This window comes from Ochotona curzoniae, unplaced genomic scaffold (genome assembly GCF_017591425.1).
Source record: "Ochotona curzoniae isolate NIBS_2020 unplaced genomic scaffold, NIBS_Ocur_1.0 contig_4148, whole genome shotgun sequence".
Lineage (NCBI taxonomy): Eukaryota > Metazoa > Chordata > Mammalia > Lagomorpha > Ochotonidae > Ochotona > Ochotona curzoniae.
The window spans coordinates 8,029,292-8,045,983 of NW_024466146.1; positions in this window are offsets into that span (position 1 = coordinate 8,029,292).

Consider the following 16,692-nt stretch of genomic DNA (forward strand, 5'->3'; position numbering starts at 1 on the left):
ATTGCACTGGGCCCTAAAAACCACACATTTTTGCTTTCATTTCATTGTACTTGTGAGCTCAAATCCATTCTGATCCTTTGGGTCTGGCAGCACACCTCATGTGGTGATAGAAAATCTTAGCAGTTTGAAGCATCCGTCATTGTAAGCAATATTGTTTGTAAAACAAGATTAGAAATTCACCTGAACGTAAATCAAAATGTGTTCGTGGAAAAGATACATTCTCCAAAGGGAAGAAACTAGCAGATATTATAATTTTGTTATTTAAAGCTAAATCTCAGAACACACAACACTTTTTCATATTTAATTGACTTCCAGAATGCCTCGTCATGTCTTAAATAAATGAGTAAGGGAATACATTTTCTTGGGCATTTTGTTACAATATTTGAAAGAGTTGTTTATTTTCAAAGTTGTTAACTAACATGAAGAAAGACTATTGACACAGACATCTTGTTCAGATTGAATGAAGGTGACAGTTGAACTGAAATCCAAAACGTGAGACATGAATATCACCTCGAATAAAAAATACAAGAAGGATGCTATTTTGTTAACACACCTCAAAACTTCACAGCAAGTTTTCTCATCTTCTTATATTTGTCAATCATTAGAAATTTAAATAATTTATTAAACATTTTGGCGTAGTTATATAAATCCTAGGCACATTCTGAACTGCCAAAGGAATTGTCAATGAAATGAAGAGGCAGGCAGGCAGCAGAATGGAGAACATATTTGAAAATCATGCAACGGAGAAAGGATTCATATCCAGGATTTTGAAAGAGCTCAAGAAACTCAACAACAAAAGAAAATTGCAGTTAAGAAATGGAAATGCAGGAAAGACATGACAAGGGATTTCACAAAGGTTGAGGCTCCGATGGTCAGCAGACACGTGATAAAATGCTCAGGTGCACCAGCTACCAGGGAAATGTTAACCTCAGTGAGGTCTCAACTTACCCTCGTTAGAATGGCTACAATCCAAAAAATCAAAGTGTGCAGGCTTTGAGAGAGCTTCGGGGAGGTGCTTAGCGTGCAAGGCCTCTGTTTTTATTCATGAGAATCAGCTTCTTTCTTTTCCTTGTTTTTTGTCTTGATTTTTATCTTTATTTTTACTTTCTACTTGCCATGTGTTGCTAGCCTTACATAAAGGTGTGTTACTACTTGGGAAAACTAAGGAAATGACTTCTACATTTTCCTTTTAATAGTGCTACTGAATTAAAATAATTTTGAAAAATCTCTGCCAACAGTGGTAACTATGAACAAACTCTTTGAAATCTCATGGATGAATAAGAAAGACATAGAAAAGCATACCTGAGCTGTGATCCTGGCTGATGAGCAGATCTGAAATGATGTGTCAGTTGAGAAGAAACCGTGAATTCCACGCAGCTGTGGGTGAAAGCTTTATCTGTAATCGCAAGTCTGTGCATTCCAGGAAGATGAGAAGCAGCCACTCTGCAAAAGAAGAGATGAGAAGCGAAACCTCAAACCCTCTCCAGACAAGATCACCCCCAAGAACATGACACTCCAGCTGCTTAATAAGCAGAGTTCAAGACGAGGACTGGGCAGATAATGCTCATTTTTATAAACACCTCAGAGTACTGAAAATGAAAGCATTTTGTATCTGTTGTCCGGAGCAGGTAACAAAAAAAAGTTTGAATTCAAAGATAAGCTCAAAGAAAGAGGAGGTTGAAAGACAATGTTACATGTTTTTAGAATTGTATCTAATCTGTTAAATCTTAATTAAAAATTAAAACAAATAAAAACTTATTTTTTAAAAGGAGACATAATTTTAGTACAAAAATTTATGAAATCCATGCATAATTTTCAAACATTTGACACTGTTTCATACCCTTATTGAAGGTCCCTCATGTGAATATACAAACGAAATATGGGGCCCAGTGCCATAGCTAAAGTGCTCAAATCGAACATGCTCGGGGTTCCCATATGGGCGCCGGTTCTATTCCTGACACTCTGCTTCCCTTCCAGCTCCCTGCTTGTGGCCTGGGAAAGCAGTCGAGGACGGCCCAATGCTTTGGGACCCTGCACCCGCGTGGGAGACCCGGAAGAAGTTCCTGGCTCCTGGCTTCGGATCGGGATAGCATCGGCCGTTGCGCTCACTTGGGGAGTGAATCATCGGACAGAAGATCTTCCTCTCTGTCTTTCCTCCTCTCTGTGTATATGCCTTTCCAATAAAAAAATAAATAAATAAATATTTTTTTTTTAAAAAAAAGAACTATGGCAAAAATGCGGTTTCTTGTGTAATGTGCCAAAGAAATGTGGCACATATAGACCGTGGACCACCTTAAGTCTTTAGAAACAAAAGAGGAAAAGCGTGTCTTTCCTCATAGCATGAGCTCATCTGTTAAGTGAAATGAAGTGTGAGCAAACACTAGCTGCTCTCACTTCCCTGGTGAATCTTGCGAGTGAAACTCAGAAGCAGAGGCTGAAGGGGCTCCCAGGGGCTGTGGAAAGACTGCAGAGATGCTGCATGAAGAATAATAATTTTCATTTGATTGAAGGAAAAATATGCATTGTTTTTTCAATAATTGCTGAGAGAGATTTTTATGTTTGTTCATAACAGAAGAAAACGATGTGTGTAAAGTAACAGATACGTGTTAATTAGCTCAATTTAGCCATTCCACAATGTAAAAAAATAGATAGGGAAACTTCAAAATTCTTGCTGTGAAGTGCAAGTATTGATAGTTAATCTTCATAAAGATAGCCTGAAGAAAAAAGTTGCAAACTAATATCAAAGAAATATTGGAATAAACGTTCTAACTAAAATGGTAACAAATGGATATGGAGCTATAAGAACAAAACAATTAAGTTGAGTTTATACCAGTAATGCAAAAATGAATCAATACCCAAAAAAATGCACTAATATGAGCTCACCATAAGGAGAACAATTACGTGATTATCTTCACAGCTGCTGAAAAAGCCTGTGGCAAATTTTAATACCAATGTTTATTCAGGTTTTTGAGAAAATACAGATGAATAGATTTTGCCTTAGCATTATAAAATATACAAATCACCATATGTAATAAAAAAAGGGGGGGCATTTCAACTGTGAATGGAAACAGTCAAGAATGTTAATGATGCCCATTATCACCGGCCACCTTGTGGTGAGGTTGATCAAGACAATATCGAGAAGAGAGAAAAAAAAAAAAAAGAATTGAAAATAAAAATAAAGGAGGAAAGCTGTGTGTGTAAATGATCTGAAACTACACTTGTAAAATGTTAGAGAACTAATAATAAAATGAACAGAAATAGTGCAGTGTGTGACAAAATGGTAGTTAAAATTAGTAAGCAAAAATTGTGTACAGAATATACATATTTCAGTAATAGAATGCATACATTTAAACACTATCCACTTAGGTATAGATATACATGCTATAGTACTAACAGAGGAATAGGCACACATATGCAGTTTTTTGAAGACTTACTTATTTTTATTGCAAAGTCAGATATACAGAGAGGAGCAAAGAGAGAGAAAGATCTTCTGTACCATGATTCACTCTCCAAGTGATTGCAATGGCCAGCGCTGTGCTAATCTGAAGCCAGGAGCCAGGAACTTCCACCAGGTCTCCCATGCAGGTGCACGAATCCAAGGCTTTATGCCATCCTCAGATGCTTTCCCAGGCCACAAGCAGGGAGCTGGATGGGAAATGGAGGATCCTAGCAAGTTCAGGGCAAGAAATTTAGCTGCTAGGCCACCGTGCTGGGCCCACATATTTGATTTTTGATGAGAAATCCTCTCATTAAAAAAAAAAAAAGACCTGTATTTTCCATGAGTGTTGCTGAAACAATTATACAGAAAAAAATGAATGTCAGCTTCAATCTCACACTTTTGTAACATACACTTCAATGTGACAGGGAAAGGACACCAGTAACTTCACGAGGAGATGGAAGTGTTCATTTACGCGTTTGCTGTAGCTAGTTAAATCATACTTAATGCCAGTGTTAGTATTGCTATGTGTAAATTATATCTTAATAAAATATTTCTAAAAATCACAATGAGACGTTTACTCACTGAGTGTTTATGGAATTAACAACTTGAAAGTAACTTTGTCACTTAATTAGCATTCTGTCTGAGGTTGTGTAACCTGAATCTAACAGTAGAGAATATAAAAATAGCTGATGATATATTTTAAAAACAAAATACCCACTAAAACAAAGACTCATTTTCTGTCTTTTTTATGTAATCATTGTTTACATATTAAGGTAACACTACAAAGAGTGCAATGCAGTTCATTGGTACGCGTTCGAGAGTGTAACACCACCCTCTATCCTTCCTTCCTTCCTTCCTTCTTTTCTTCCTTCCTTCCTTCCTTCCTTCCTTCCTTCCTTCCTTCCTTCTTTCCTTCCTTCCTTCCTTCCTTCCTTCTTTCTTGCTTAGCCTTGAGATTACACGTTTATAGTTGATATTACCATCAAGGATTAAATCTTCCACTATATAAAGAGATCAGCAAAAGAAAGAGAGAAAGAAAAATGACCCAGTTCTGCAGTAATGTTGGCAATGACTATAAATAATAATCAATGGAGAGATGATCAATTTATTCATACACAGCAGTATTTTTTTTTAATTGCAGGTCACCCAAACCATACTAGTATAAAACTCATGATCATTAGGTTGAAAAATTATAAAACAAAATTTGACAAAGTGTATTTGCTGCAATACTGATACACATGGGCATTTCAAAAGATATTTTAACTTCTGCACCAATCCAGCTTAAATGAATATTTAAAACACATAGATGCCCGTATTAAAAAAAAACACACAGAAAAGCTATAAAGCAGATATAGCAACATATTGTCAACTTGTGACCCTATGTAGAGAACAAAGAGGTTTGTTTCATAGTAGCACTCTAATAAATTTTCTATAAATTAAAACTATTTCAAAACTGAAAGTTACAAATGTAAAACTTTGTATTACTCCTTGGAGCTGTTCTATTTTCCTAGAATGAGTTTACTATTCATTAAATGTTCTCACTGTCTTGATTATCTTACAGTTTAATAGAAAATTGTATTTTAGAATTTTTACTATAATTTCTTAGAAATAAATATATTGTTTGCAGATTAAGTTGTATCTTGTAAAATATGCAAAAACTCTCGCGCAGGAACAAATCATGTTCATTATGTGGAAAATAGCAAACACACCTCCAAAATGACTCTACTACATATATCTTTTCTTAAAGTATTTTTTATTTAAATTTTTTTTTATTAACATAAAAAGAAGAGATCTCATGAGCATCATTAAAAGAATATAATGATATTTTCCTGCCTCCATTCCTCTGTCTATATTCCTGTTTTTCCATCCATATTTTGCAATAACAAATTTTTAATTTACTTTAGGATCACAGGCAAAATCTTTCACTAAGCAAGGGGTTGAATAAGTGAAAGAAGGGCCACTGCTCTGCACAAAGCCTGTCTAACTTCACTTCAATACACTGCAGGCTTTCTATACTTCAGCTGCCGCGAGCCAGAGAAAAGCACGATACTCACCTCTTTGAGTCTGAGTCGTTGCACTCAGTATCATGGTCTCCAGTTACATCCATTTTGCTGCGACAGGAAGAACTCTTTTTCATGACTGGCTACCATTCCACCGTTTGTATGTACAATATTTTCATTGTTAAATCAGCAGTTGATAGACGTTTGGGGTTGATTCCAGGGTCACTATTATGAAACAAACTGCTCTAAATGTTGGGCTACAGTGAACTCTTTCAGGGGTCAATTTCATCTCCGTTGGGTATATCCTAAAGAGTCATGTGATAGAAGTGCTTTTAGATTTAGGAATAATGTTTATACTGTCTCTGCGTTGTCTGCTCCAATTGACATCTCCTCCAGCCGTGCACTAGGCTTGCCTTCAGTCCAGTCCTGATCAATAATTGTTGACTAGGTTCTTGGATGAAAACCATTCCAATTGGGATGAAGTGAATTAAATCGAGTTTGACAAAACTGTATTTGCAGTAATACAGATAGACGCAGATATTTCTTTCTTCTTAGCTTCCCCATTAAGAGGAAAATGTTTTTGTCTTTCTCTGTTTGGTTTATTTCTTCCAACATGATATCCTATGATTACATTCATTTTGCAACAAATACTAAAATTTAATTCCTTTTTAAAAATAAGTATTTTTTTTTTGGAAAGTGAGATTTACAGAGAGGGCAGACAGAAAGATCTTCCATCTGCTGGTTTACTCCCCAAGTAGCCACAACAGCCAGAGCTGAGCTGATCCTAAGTCAGGAGCCAGGAGCTTCTTCCAGCTCTCCCACATGCGTGTATTGTCCCAAAACCTTGTGCCATCATCAACTGTTTCCCCAGGCCACAAACAGAGAGCTGGATGGGGAGTGGGACAGCCAGGAAATGAGCCAGAGTCCACATGGGATGCTGCCAGGCTACAGCACCAGGCCCAAATTTAGTTCTTTTTTGTAGGTGAATAATATTCTCATATATTTATACGTTTTTTTCTACACTAATATTTATTATCTTAGTCTGTTTTCCTAGCATACACCTATTTTTGTGGATGACACTGTGTTTTTGCAACATAAGCACCAACTTTTGTAACATATTCTTTTTTTTTTTTTTTTTTTTTTTTTATTGTTCCTTACATTGTATTATGTAGTACAGTTTTATAGGCGCTGGGGATCCCCCCCACCCCTCCCATACCCCTCCCCCCATGGTGGATTCCTCCACCTTGTTGCATAACCATAGTTCAAGTTCAGTTGAGATTCATTGCTTGCAAACACATGCCTAGCATAAAGTTCAGCGTCTTATTGTCCAGATAAGTTCAGTGGCCTCTTGGGGAGACCTTCTATGGTCTGAAGATAGGTCTAACAGAGTAAAGATCCGGTCAGTTAAAAGCCCCAACAAGGCCTCAGTATCAATATACAACATTATGGAATTAATTGACATAGTAATGGGTAGACAATATGTTAAAAATAATGCAAGTTCCATTCTTCGAAACATCTGGGTTGAGACAGTATCAATGACAGGTTCAAAAAATAACCAACAATCAAACAAAAAATTACAGGTTAAATCAAGGCAAACATGTGGTATCTAATCTTTTGGGATTCACTCATTTTGGGAAAGACAATACTTAGATTTTTGTGCATGAAATTCTGACTACAGAAGACACACAAAGGAAAAAAAAGCTGAAATTTTTAAAACTTTGTTTCTGTGATTCTCCACAAAGATTTCCATGCAACAGTTTGTATTTTAGAGAAAAAAAATCAGACGATTAAATGGTTCAGTAAGCACATTTTTCCCTATTGTCTCATATTCGACTATGAATGCTCTGTTGAAATTACTTCACTGTCAAAAAGATACACTTTTTATCTTCAAAAAATTTTTAGTTTGGTATTTTACTTACTGTTTTTGAGACAACAAAGATTCAGGTTGTGCAATAGTCTTAATTTTCCAACAAATGAAGTGTTCCATAAGCATAAAAAGTAAAAAAAAAAGACTGCAGTTCCGCAGAAATTTAGGCAAAAAGACTATGAACAATAATCCAGTGAAGAGATGTCCTTCTTTGCTCATGTACTGCAGTTTCTCAGCTCATCATAATTATGAAGGCTATATTAGTATATAATTCTTAACAATTTAATGAAGAATTAAAATGAAAACTGGCAAAATACTATATTTGTGGTGACTGACCAACAGAGCCTTTCCTTTTACAGGTTTTGATCCTTGGTCTAAAATATCCCTTTATTGCCAAATTTGTGTGTTAGATATCTGGTTTTTGAACCAATGGGGCTATCTTAGACAAATAGTAACTCTTTGCAGAAATGCAGCTTTTATTTCCCATAGATTGTTCTAGCGACATGAGGCATGGTGAGCATCGTCCAGGGTCTGGCCGACAGTCACAGGGAGTCCCAGTGTCACAAACCAATATGATGAAATGACATGTACTCTAAGGCATGTTCTGCCACTAAACTACTCAATTTTACATAAAGTTGACTTTTTAAGGTATTGCTACTCAACGAAAGTACTGAAAGGAAAATTAAAAAAAACTCTCGATCTCTCACTCAAGAAGTACAACAACAAAATTGGAACAGAAAGCAGTGAGCTGCAATCACGCCTCAAACGCACAGCGGAATGCACACAGACAGTAAGACCTGCGGAAGACGGTGTGACGGATTCTCGGCTCTAGGCTGGGAACCCGGAAACACGCTGGGTCCTTTGGTTTGGTAAAAACATGGCACAGCCTCTCAAGAGAAAAGCATTTGAAATCAGACTCCCAGGATTACCATTGAAATAGTTCAACATTAATTCGCAAAGCTACCAAGCACATAACAAAATGTATACATACATAGATTTAGATGATTAAGGATGTTAGATCTTAAAAACATCAGAAATAGAAAAAATAATAAGTGTGAAAGATTTAAAGAAAGAACAGATTAACAAAAAGAAAACACAGAGAGAAGCTTAAAAAGCTAAATTTACAGTCGTAGGTGAACAGAGCGTTAGAATACATTTGCACTAGAAATGATCAATTTATAACTTAGACTATGATGATAGGTATCAAGGACATTGTGAGGAAGATTAACAGTTAACACATGTGTTGGGCATAGCCAATCACAATATATTGTAAAGAAGTTTTAACCATAATAGGTAAAGATGCTTCATAAGTCAGTCAACATTCAGGTTTAAGTAGATAAAACATGTGAGTAGGTACTTCAAAAAAGAGGATGGCTCAGGGTCCTCACAGTGGCATAATATAGCTAAAACAACCACTTACAGTCTAGGCATCCCATATGGGTGCTGATTGCAGGTGCACAAGCTCCATTTCCAGTTCTGCCTCCTGCTAATGGCCCAAGGAAGGCAGCAGAGGACAGCCCATGTGTTTGGGGCCGACGCTGACCACAGGGACACCTGGAAGAATCTCCTGGTCCTTGGCTCCTTCCCAGCCCAGCTCTGGCTATTGAGTCCAACTGGGAAGTAAAAGATTTTTGTGTCTGTCTCTCCCTTTCCCACTGTAACTCTAACTCTTCAATAAGTGAACCTTTTTAAAATGAGAGAGGAGGTATGTTATGACAATAAGTGTATGAGAAATAGCAGTAAGACACCACTATTGAGCTACCAGAAGGACTCAAAATGTTGGGAAAGTGAAATTTTCAGGTGGCTTCAGGACAATCTGAAGTCTTCTATTTCCTGTGGAATCACAAATTTATAGACATAATTTAAAAAGTAAAATCTACTAAAATGTGTGGGGACCATGGAGTTGGGGTGCATGGCACAGGGGTGTGACAGCACTGGTCCTCAGTTAGCAAGGTTACAAGGAGTTTCTGGCTGTGTGATGAGGCTGGGAAGAATGTCTCTGCCTCACTCCACTGTATGGACACTCTGTCACCTGTTTGATATTTCATGGAATTCTCCTGATGGTGATGTTATTTTTATGTAAATGTGAAATGACTTCTGTAACCACTTTAACACCAGAAACTGATTTTATCAATCATGTTATGATAAAAGGGTCCTCACCAAGTTAAGACACTGAGGCATTGCTAAAAGCATACAGTAGCACAAATGAGCCTGCATTGTTTCCAACTGCCTCTTTGTGTGCCCACATTTGACCTGGAACTTATTCTAAGATGCCTGATGCTCTCCTTAAGAAATGGCTTGAAATATCTAGGAACAGATGGCAATCAAGGAGGTATAAAGAGCTTGTTTACCAGGCAGCCTCCAACTGCAACAACACATAAAATTATGCATTTTGGCTTTCCACCATGTAGAGCAGAGAGTATGTGGGCATCTTCTAAGGGAGGCCAAATGTGAACCCCCAGAAAAAAATGGTTTGAAACTTCTACCTTATATTGGCACTTATATTTAGGGAACAAAAATAGTTTGAAAGGGATCTGGCACAATAGCGTAGTGGCTAAAGTCCTCGCCTTGAACTCTCCAGGATCCTATACGGGCACTGGTTCTAATCCCGGCAGCCCCGCTTCCCTTCCAGCTCCCTGCTTGTGGCCTGGGAAAGCAGTAGAGGACAGCCCAAAGCCTTGGGACCCTGCATCCACGTGGGAGATCCAGAAGAAGTTTCTGGCTCCTGGCTTCAGTTTGGCTTAGTTCCAGCCATTGCTGCCATGTGAGGAGTGAACCATCAGAAGAAGATCTTCCTCTCAGTCTCTCCTTTTCTCTGTATATCTGCCTTTCTGACACAAATAAATAAATCTTAAAAAGATAGTTTGAAAGGGTAAAAAGAAGTTTCTTGTTAAGGCCTTATGCCCATAGGAAGACTGAGCTGTCCTGATCTTTTTCATTGTTGTTTAAAGAACAACAACAGGAAAAAGCTCAGTGCTAGGTGAAGGTGATGGTAATTAGTGTATGCTTGATTATAAGATTTAATAAAGAACCTATGTTGTATGTCTGTATACATTGCTTTCATTTATAAGGTTTCTTTCATTTTGTATTCTTGATATTTTAAGTAATATTAGTTTAGGCTTAGTGAAAATTGATTTTGGATATAAGTAAACCACCTGCCACTGTGTAACCACATGCACTGCCAACCGTGGAGTTCCTGGCTGCAGCCTGGTGACTGCAGGCTTCAATGAGTAATGGCTTGCTGAAAATGTTTTCCTTGAAGTAAATAATAATGATGTTTTTTAGGATTGTTTTTGTATTCTCTTAACAATGAAGTAAAAATGAAACAAGTGGATATTGGGCAAAAGCTTGTGATGATTTCTCAATAAGCAATCCGGCAGCTTCTTCGAGTTGTCCGTTTTGAGCATCATGCTATACTGGTCCACATCTCTACTTGTCTTCCTTCCTACTGATTCATGCCCACTTCCTGAGTTCTGAACTCAGCTGGAACTGGTCTCTGGCAAAAACATCTCTTAAAATTAATGATCCAGAATTTTCACTCATAAGCAAGATAATAAGTACATGTCAATAAAAGGATATCTACAAGATGCTCATAGTACTTTTACTGCTACTAATTCAAAATTAACTGAATGATCTTAAAAGCAGAAGAGGTAAAATGATGTGGTATATTTACATACTAGATTCCCGCATGACAAAGAAGTGGTATGAACTAGTGGACTGTAATGCATGGACTAACATCTAAGACAGACAGTCTGGTGAATTACATTGTACAAATTTTAATAACTATCAACATTATAATGCTAGAAAAAGTAATAGTGGTTACATTTCTGAATGATAGAAATGCCCACCATATTCACCTGAAATTTGTAAAATGCGGGAAAAATCTCTAGGATTTGCAACTGAAGTTTCAAAATGAAAAAAAGATTTCAAAAATGTGAAAATTGATTGCCCACAATAGGTAGGTTTTTATCGAATGAATGCTAAAGGATACTTTGTGAATAAGCAAAATTGCTTTAGAAGAATGAACAATGAACAAATGCACTGATATATAGTTAGATGTACATATATGCAGTGTGAATGTAATTAACACTTATATTCATCTTTACAATAATGGATTAGAAAATCAAGTAAAACCAAGAGGTTGCAAAGGAACAATCTCCAAAGAAGAACCGAAGAAGGAGAAGGAGAGAAAGAAGGAGATGCTAGGGCTTTCATACCATTTCTAGTCCTTAACTTGATACGTTGTAAAATTCCTTCGAACATGTGTTCTCTCTCTTCTAATAAAATATGCATAACTCTTCTACTTATTTTATGAAATGTTAATAAGTGAAATATATGAGTATAGAGATTCTTGAAAACCGAAAAATGTGAAGGTACTATGACATTATAAAATCATACAACTAGAAAAATAAAAACTGTAATCATCCTTTTCACTCTCAAGTGATGAATGAAGACTCCGTGATGTGTCCAGTGAATGACAGACAGTGCTTGTATTTCTACCTCCTTGTTTGGGTATGCCATTTTTAAAAAAAAATTGTTGAATGTGCAAAAGATTTAAAGCACTCATAGGAATGGCTCTTGGGTGTTAAATAGAAAAAAAAATCTGTTCTTTTTAGATTCCCCAAGCTAACTACTTCCATACCTTTGTAAAGAGAATAGTATTGATCTATTGAGAAAAAGATTCAAAAGTCTTGTTTCCATTAGTCCTACTTTAAAAAAATTGAACTTTCATAAAATTTACTTACATGATTTAATAGCTTCAAACACACAAGTTTTAGTCTCTAAAATTGACTTAAGTAAATATAGTTAATGAGTCTGCTAAGGACTGTACAGTAATACTGTCATTCTTCTCACTGTTGTCATCATCACCTTATCTTTTTCTTCATCAAGCTTCCATTAGAATGCATAGAAATGTTTTTTTTTCTTTTTTTCTGGAAGTGCAGAGCAAAAAGACAAATGAAGGAAAAATATCTAAAATAGTATTTTTCATACCTTTTGTTGTTTCATAATGCTTTGAACCGAACCTTTTCTTCACAAAAATGAGAACATACATATCTCATATTCAATCAAACAATTAATTGCATGTCAGGAAACTCAAAATATAATTAGGAATTCTTGGAATAAAAGGAGTGGCTGTGATTGCAAATGGAGGAAAAGTATTCCTCAATAAGTAGCTATTCTAACGAATGCAGTTAGAATTCTTTGGCAGTAGACGCCCAAATACCTGGTGAAAATTTTATTGCAAAGTCTTTGAGTATGTCGGTCTCAGAAGCCTAGCCTACTAATCCCAGACTTGTATATTCCCTTACCATAACTCCCCTGAAAAAAAAATGCATTCTTAAAGCTAACTCATTTTATTCTCTAAAACAAATCTATGCTCTTTTTGTTTGTTTCCTGCTTTTGATGCATCTTCAAAATGTTCATGGAAATGTGCATTATGAAAACTCTGTGCATGAATTTCAGTTTTTGCCACAAAATACACATACTTTTTAATGTCATTTTATAGGCTTATTGAAGAATATTCATATTTATTTCCTTGCCTGCATTTTGTTATAGAAATGACACTGCGAAGCTTCCACGAAACAAATGAAGCTAATACTTACGTTTTACTGGAAGTTTTTATAGCACTTGAAACCTTGTCCTTATTGCTAACAGTGAAAACCCATGTGATCAGCATTGATGAATCTGTATAATCTAAACGTAGGTAAAAATGACCACCTGCTTAGCAGCACCCTGCAAGTACGCCAATACTTCACACCCAGGCATTTTATACTGTGGTTGGTTTGCTATGAACAGAAGCTAATGTTATGCTTTCCACACTTAGGTTACAAACTCATGCAGGAATTTAGTCTCAGATCGTCAGTGGAAGCATTCAGTGTTTTTGCTTTCCTTGCTGCTGTGACCAGATGGAAGTATTACTTTCTATTCCAGAAAGTCTATGAACAGGCAGAGTAAAGGTGACAGCTCACACGGAGCAGTGCCAGATGCTCTTGTTTATCCCAGTGTTTGGGGGATATTTGTTGGCAGAAGTTCAGTAGCTTTTTTTTTCCAAAGAATCCCAGTTTTCTGGGTGAAAATCAGCTGCTGTGTGCAGTACGTTAAAGGAAACGTGCTTCGCTCTGTAAATGTAGCTTTGTTTCCCTTGGCTTAGATTCTATCCCCAAAAGGCAAGAAGGTTTTTAAGAACTTCCCAAGGATGCAACGTTTCTATTTACACGATCTTTCTAAAAATGTTAGGAACTGGTACTATCGCTTCTCATTTACCCTCGTTTTCTTTTCCTTTGCATTTTCTAAGATTGAGTGATAATTGAATTCAAGGAAAAGTAAGCTGAAAAAAATTCTGAATACATGATCCTGTTAAGTATGTTCTCAAGCCACAGCAAAGAGCTGACTTGCTGACATACAGGAGATAGTTTTACCCTACATGTCACAACATAGCCCTTTGGCCAAAATTTTTTCGTTGTTATGCAATTGTTTCTTCAAATACAAGCTACACATAATATTGTACGTCTAACAGGGTCTTTGGTAGAATCAATGAGTTTTTGATGAAACACATTAATAAAGGTGCCTGACACATATTAGGTTCTCAATAAATGAGAGCTGCTACTTGGCTCACTGTCATCATAATTACTTTTCAATCAATTTATTTTTGTACATTCTTCAGCATTATAAACTGTTTTATTCATCCTACAGAATATTGTATATACAACTTTATCTTCACAAGTAAACTTCAAAGAAAGTAAGTGGTATATTTAGAAGACTTTCGAGGAAACTGAACTAAGCTTACTTTTATGTATTTATTTTTAATTTTTAGTTTTTTTTCTTGATATGGGTCCATATGCATAGGGATTTCCCCTTTTGGCTCCTCCCTGCAATGCCTTTCTCCATATTATCACAATAGCATGGTCCTTCAGCAATAGTCACAAATCCATGATTCTGCTGTTTATCATGACATTGTAGCTATTGACAATGGTGGAAAGTGCCATCTTATTGTCTATTGTCAAGACATATTTCACAGTTCATTGGAAGTCCTCTTCTTATTCAGGAGTAGAGATGCGTACTGCAACGTATCTCACTTCCCATTCCTCATTATATAGTTCACTTATGAGAACATATGCATATGCATGTTTACTTACACATATACATATTTACTTATAAGACTTCTATAAGAATTCTTTACCTAGTCCTATATTATGTAAAATACTTCCTATATTTTCCTATGGTAGTTTGCTGGTTTCTGGGTGCCGATTTAGGTCCTTGATCCATTCAGACCTGATTTCGATAGTAACAGGCAGAGGCAGGGGGAGGGTGGGTCTTGCCTCTTACTTGCAGGAGGTTATCCAGTTGTCCCAACAGTGTCTGTTAAAGAGATGGATTCTTTCCCCTGGATTATTTTCAGTTTTCTTTTACTAGTTTGCTGCACATATGTCAGCTCATTTCAGAGGTCCCTATTCTGTCTCATTGATCTTTGTTTTTGTAAAAGTACCAGTTTTTTATTACTACTGCCTTGTAGTAAGCGCTAAAAATCCAGAATTGTGATTCCTCTGGGTTTATTTTTACTCTTCAAGGTAGCTTTTGCTGTTTGTGGTATCTTGTATTTCCAAAAGAAATTTTGTGTCATTTTGTGAGCTCTGATAGCCACTGATGGGATTTTGATTGGGATCACATTGAATCTGCTTTCCTTTTTGTAATTCTAATGATGTTGATTCACCTGATCCAGGAACATTGTAAATGTATCTGTCTTTGAATATCTTCTGTTGTTTGGTGTTTTGGAATTTTCATCATGCTGGTCTTTCATGTCTTTGGTTAGTTTTATTCCAAGATATTTTAGCATCTTCTCCACTATTTTTTGTTTTGTTTTGACCTTTAAACATTTTTAGTTTTTGTTTTACAGTTTTGCAGGCATGGGCTTTCTCCCTTTCCCTCCCTTTCCTCCCCATTGTCCCCTGTGTTTTCTGCTACTTTGAATGAAACTATTATAAGTTCTCCCTCAACCACGGAGCTGTTGTGTACACAAAGGCCATCAAGTTACATTTATTGATTTTGTACTTTGTACTGCTACTTTGTCATACTCTCTTAGGAGTTTTAATAGTCTCATACTGAGTCTTTTGGTTCTTCTATGTATGGAATTATGTTGTTTGTGACCCAGGATTATTTAACTTCTTCATTTCCAATTTGAATTCCCCCTGATTTTTTTTCTTGCCTAGTAGCTCTAGCAAGGAATTCCAACACTATGTTAAATAGCAGCGGTGAAGGTGGGCATCCTTGTTTAATATCAAATCTTAGTGGGAAAGCTTCCAAACTTTTTCCATTCAGCATGATGCTAGCACTGGGTTTTTGTATATTGCATTCGTTATGTTGTAGAATATTCCTTCTATTCATATCTTGCTTAGGGTTTTAAGTATGAAGTGGTATTGGCTTTATCAAATGCCATCTGAATCTTTTGAGAGCATCATATGGTTTTGATTCTTCATTTTGTTGAAGTGGTGTATGACATTTACTGATTTGAATGTGTTAAGCCATCTCTGAATGCCAGGAATAAATCCATTGAAGTCTAATTACTTCATAATCTAGTTTTGGTAAGTTGTATGCATACAAAATCCATCCATTTCTTCTGGGTCTTCTGATTGTCGGTATAGAGTTGCTTGTAATAGTTCCTAATTATTCTATGTCTGAGGTATGTTCTGTTGTTATATTTGCTTTTCCATCTCTGATTCTATTAATTCATGCCTTCTCCCTCCCATATTTTGGATTGGTTGGGCTAATGGGGAATCTGTTTTATTGCTTTTCTCAAACAACCAGCTTTTCAATTCATTAATCTTATATATTGCTCTTTGGTTTCTATTTGGTTTATTTCCACCCCTATTTTCATTGTTTCTTTTTTCTGCTGCTTTTGGAATTTTTTGTTGTTGTTGTTGTTTTCTAGTTGCTTCAGATATATAGTTAGCTTATTTACCTGGTACCTTTCTCCTTTCTTGATGTAGGCTTAGGCACTGATGTGATGAACAGTCCTCTTAGCACTGCCTTGACCGTGTCCCACAAGTTCTGATATGCTTTGTTGATGTCTTCGTTTTCCTCAAAAGATTTTTTTTCTATAATTAGAATGTCTAAAATTTCTAATTTTTCTATAATTTGTTCTATAATCCATTTGCATTCAGGAGTGTGCTGTTCAGTTTCCAAGTATTTGCATATTTTGGGGGGATATTTTTACTTAATTATCTCCAATTTTCCTCCATTGTGGTTTTAGAAGGTATATGATACGATTTCAATCTTTCTTTAAATTTGCTGAGGCTTGTTTTGTGGCCAATAGAGTGTTCAGTACTGGAGAAGCTTCCACGTACTGATTTTTAAAAAGTGTATGTCAGTAGGATGAAAGGTTCTGTATA